This window comes from Heterocephalus glaber, unplaced genomic scaffold (genome assembly GCF_053883595.1).
Source record: "Heterocephalus glaber isolate CG9 unplaced genomic scaffold, H.glaber_assembly_v1.0 deba00001292, whole genome shotgun sequence".
In the NCBI taxonomy this organism is placed as follows: domain Eukaryota; kingdom Metazoa; phylum Chordata; class Mammalia; order Rodentia; family Bathyergidae; genus Heterocephalus; species Heterocephalus glaber.
Genome location: NW_028258242.1, coordinates 40,673 through 45,692, shown reverse-complemented (window position 1 = coordinate 45,692; position 5,020 = coordinate 40,673). Strand labels below are relative to the sequence as shown.

At 36.4% G+C, this 5,020-nt stretch overlaps 1 pseudogene; it reads left to right on the top strand.

Moving 5' to 3' along the window:
* The first annotated feature begins 2,760 nt into the window (after positions 1 to 2,760).
* LOC101713337 (mitochondrial import receptor subunit TOM20 homolog pseudogene) lies at positions 2,761 to 3,192 on the top strand (annotated as a pseudogene).
* Positions 3,193 to 5,020: the final 1,828 nt, after the last annotated feature.

Sequence of the window (5,020 nt, the reverse complement as noted above, 5' to 3'; positions counted from 1 at the left end):
AAACATCAGTACACAGATTAGTGCTCAAACACAGGAATTCACTGAAATACATGCAGCAATTTCTGAAGTGCTGTAATTTGTTTGTTTTGGGTAAAATTCAGAATACTTTTCTATTCTACTGTTGCTCTCTTATAAATAGTAACACCCATTTTTAAAGGAGTAATTTTATAAACACTTTAAAAAAGTTTCTTCAAGGATCTTTCAAATTTGGAAAAATATGTATTATTCTTATTTTAGCTTTTAAATAACTAAGATTAAGGACAATGCAGGGTCTTTTAGGCAATTTTGTTACTGAAGTTCAGTACCAACATGAAAATTCAAATTTCCTTATACAATTCTTATTCTAGCTTCTTTGGTCAAAAAGAAACTGTCTGTAAAACTATCATGGCATTGTGGAATAATATGGCCAAGAAATTTGTATACACACAACACAGGAGTGTTTGTCACCAACCTCTGCAGGATGCCATGATCAACAGTATTTGTTACAAATTAACAGTGTCAGTTAGCTAGCAATATCTTGTGTCTAGGGAAGTTCTTTTACTGTAGATCTACAAAAATTCACTTTCCCAAAGGCAAAATTTTTGGAATAGATTGATTCAATCAATGGCTTAATTAATCATTTATTTATATAATATTAGAATAGTTTTTGTTCAGTGAAATACAAAGCACCAAAAAAAACCAACAAAAAAAATTGCTATGCTCTGAAGAAATCCTTCAATTTTTCCTGCCTGTATATCTGTTGCAATTCTCCATCACAAACTGTTACTTCAGGCCCATGTAATAGTTTACATGTGTTGGATGCAGCATTTCAGATTTAGGAAAAAATACATTGGAGGAAATTTCACAAGACCCATGTGCAACCCTTTGTTTTACCAAGAAAAATCTTGAGACCCTCATTAATTAAAATACTAGCCATAGATACTATTTATAATAGGAATAGTAAAGAATTTAAATATCACTTCCAAGCATAATGATTAGCAATTCTTTTTGGGGGGGAGCAATTTCCACTGCCTTTTGTCCCAACTAAGATATTCATTAAACTCATGCTAAATATACCATGAATTTATTAAAAACATGAAATGATCAAAATATATGGTGAATTCTTAATTTAAAAATTCTCACAGAGAAAGACATATTGCCATTAATACCCTCAGAATACACCACTCATTTGAAATATGATCCCGTCATTCTTGTCACTTCCATAAGTAGATCTGCAATTCCTCTTTTGTGTCTTTATGATGTGATCAAATACACAGTGAATGCTCCTGATGGACATTATCCAATGGAAAGGCAGGCTCATAGAAATATGATGGTACATCTTTATCCACCTGATAACTTATCTGTCCTCTGTGACTTCTAGCTCTGGTCCCAAATCAAAACAACCATGAATGGAAAGCATGTTGAATAGATTCAAGTCATCAGGTAGATGTGACATTACAACTAAAGACATTCACAAAAGTAGACTTCGGAAACTGCTTCAGAAAGATGCAGGTATGATGGGATCAGTGTGTTGGAATCCAGTTGAAGTGTTTTGATGAGAAGGAATGGCAATGTGACTTTTACTGTAATTTTTTAAAATTAGAAATTCACAGTATATTTTGACCAGAACTTGTATATTGTAATTTGAGAAAGTAAATATTAAAGTAGGTTTCTATACTTTACTGTGAAGCAGTTACTTAAAATATCACTTGAGATCTCAATATACAAAAGGTATAAAGGCACATATGGTCTGAGAGGAAATGGTCGTGATCCTAGAATCTTGAACAATCAGAATGTCATTTGCAACTCCAGAGCACCTTAGAAGTGAATATCCCAATCATTTCATGATTGACAGAGTTTAAATACCTAATCATGTAACCATATTTCAAGCTCTCTTGTAAGTATAGTATAATTCCTTCCATGTTAGATGTGCTCACCTCAATGTATGCATTTCATGAATTTCTAGTTATGCTGTGGCTTCTTTAATAAACCTAAATTGTCTCTAATAAAGAAATATTCTGAATTCATCACCCATTGCCCATACATCCCATGTAAGTTCTGCTGTTCATTGAATTTACTCACAAGGTCAGACTGGAAGTCTGCCTTTAGGATTTTTGGTGCAGTCTTGTTATACAAGTCCAATGGAATTCTTGCTAAGGCAAGGAAAATGGAGGGGGGGCCAGTGAACTGAATTAAAATATATTATGCTGCTGTAACAACTCCCTATGCAAGTGCAATCATACCTACTGCAAACATGTACTAATAAAATTTTTAAATTAATATTTTTAAATTGCATAGGTTTATTAATATTCTGAGCTACATTTTACCACAGTGAAAGTATTAGTGACTTGACTGAAGTAAGACAGAGTCTTTAACCAGCAAATTTTCTGTAAATGAAGAATAGAGATGTAAAAGAGAATATAAAGTTCATCTCCCTATTTGTCACGCACATAGAATCAGCAGTGCTACAATTATCAACTATGGTATTCTCAGCAAGTATTTTGTTTTTATTAAGCATATGTGATTCTAGAATGTTGATAGGATGATCCAAATTTTCTAACCACACACTCAGGACACCACAGAGGTAACTGATAGTCATGTGTCCAATCATAGTAACTAGTGCTGTATCAGGTGAATAAATTCCCGATTTTTCTTCTTCAAAAACGATAGTGCGCTCTTCAAAGGGCTTTGGCTGCAGGTGGCATGATTTCCTCTCCAGGTTTGTGGGCTAGAGCTCCTGTGCGAGTCCGCCGCGGTGCCACACGCTGAATTCGAGAGAACATGGTGGGTTGGAACAGCACTATCGAGGCCGGGCAGTGCGGGGGCCCTCTTCACCGGGTACTGCATCTACTTTGACCAGAGAGGCGAAGTGATCCCAACTTCTGGAACAGGCATCTTGAACGAAGAAAGAAACAGAAACTTGCCAGAGGAAGCTGGGCTTTCCAAGTTACCTGACCTTAAAGATGATGAAGCTGTTCAAAAATTCTTCCTTGAAGAAATACAGCTTGGTGAAGCTTTACTAGCTCAAGGTGAATATGAGAAGGGTGTGGACCATCTGACAAATGCAGCTGCTGTGTGTGGACAGCCACAGCAGTTCCTGCAGGTGTTACAGCAAACTCTTCCACCACCAGTGCTCCAGATGGTTCTCACTAAGCTCTCAACAATTAGAGAACTGTAAGAGCTCACAGCTTGGCTGAAGATGATGTGGAATGAAAAACAAATCTGAACATAATAAAATCTCAGGAATATTTTTTAAATTCTTAGCATGGAAGTTGAACAGCTGTGGGGGAATAAGGGCAAATATGCTTGTTTAAGGACTGTCCTACACTGAAATCTGCCAAAGTTAACATTTACTTTGTGTAGATCCATTTGTCTTTTTATTTGTTTTTCCCTGTGAAAAGCATATTTTAATAGAGAGCCTTTCATTTTATAAAAACACTGTTACCAAAATACAGATTTTCTTTATTCCTTAGACCTACAGTTGAAATGTACATACAACATTAAAAAACCCAGTGCTCAGTTTTAAAAGATAAGCAAAAGGGCTGGGATTGTAGCTGAGTATAGAGAACTTGTCAAATGTGCATGAGGCCTTAGGTTTGGCCCCAGCACCACGAAAAAGGAAAACAGTGAAAAAGTGTAGGAGAGTGGTGAATGAATGTTTTTAAAGGTAGCACATTTTCTTATAAGTGAGAGTTAGATACTGATTGTGTTTTTGAATGGAGTGTTAAAATGAAAGATTCTTTCTTTCCATTTACTCTTAAATATATGTGGTGTGTTGCTGTGCTGTACTAATGGCTCCACCTCTTCCCTCTTCATCAGTCTTGAGCTATTTTATTTAAATCAATGTACTTAATGTTTCTGGGTATTTATTTCCTTGTATCTTAAGTATAACTACAAATCGTCCTGGGAATTCAATAACATGTACCTAATCTCCCCATATGATCTTCACTAGTTCATGTCTGCTCACTCTCCTCATTTATAAAACCAGGGAATCACTGATGATTTTTGATGTGTCTCTTTTAGCTTCTCATGCTTTTGGTTCTGTTCAGCATCTTCAAATTTACCTTCACCAGAGGAATGTATTTGGGCAACCTGGACTTGCATTTTTAAAATATTCTCAATTTTGCATGCTTGGCTGACTTAGTATTTCTGAATTGATCTTTTGCTTTTCACTGGAATTAGACAGTTCCATGACTATGTAAATTTGAAAATTTACTGTTAAGGTAGCTGGATCATCTGCCTGTAAAAATGTTTTTCCCCTTTTTGCTTTCATCTTTTGTATATTTCCAATTGATTAATGTATCTCATACAATAAGAGTGGGATATAATACTAACTAAAGGCTTGAATAGAGTTTGTGGAACTTTTACTCTCACAGTGAGTATTATCTGCTATTTCATAACTGAATCAATTTCAGAATTGAGAATAAAGATCTTTGGTACTTAAAGGCAAAAAAACCCTGTAGCATAACATAGAACCAAAGTATGGCTATGAGAGTCTCTTTGTCTTGTGCATGTTAGTGTAGACAGTGAGAGACTATTACATGGAGCATATCTAGCAGATGTGGAGTACAGGGTTAGAAAAAGTTTCTTCTGAAAGCTGAGCCTCAGACCTCCATGGAGGGCTTTGTCCATGGCCCTGGTGATCCAAGAGAACTGTCTCCTCTTTTACATGGAGAGACAACCCATGGAAGCCCCTGTGGAGTCTCCAATGCAACCCTCTGCCTACCCACTGTGAAAGTTACCATGAGGTAGTCACTGCTGCAGCAAAAAAGAGGTCTCTTGCATGGACCCATTAACAACCACTGCTAACAAGGTGAGACATGATTTCAGGTGAGAGAGGACAAACATTCACTGAATCCACCTTGGTTGTTACACATCAGTTCAAAGGAGGGTGAGTTAGAGCTAAGGGGTGATGCTGAGAAACCAAATGACGAGAAGTGACAGACACATGTTCCCGTCCTTTCTCTGTCTGCTACTTAAACTCTCAGACACCACATATTTTGTGTTCCATTGAACCAAGTAAGAAATCAAAAGACCAATT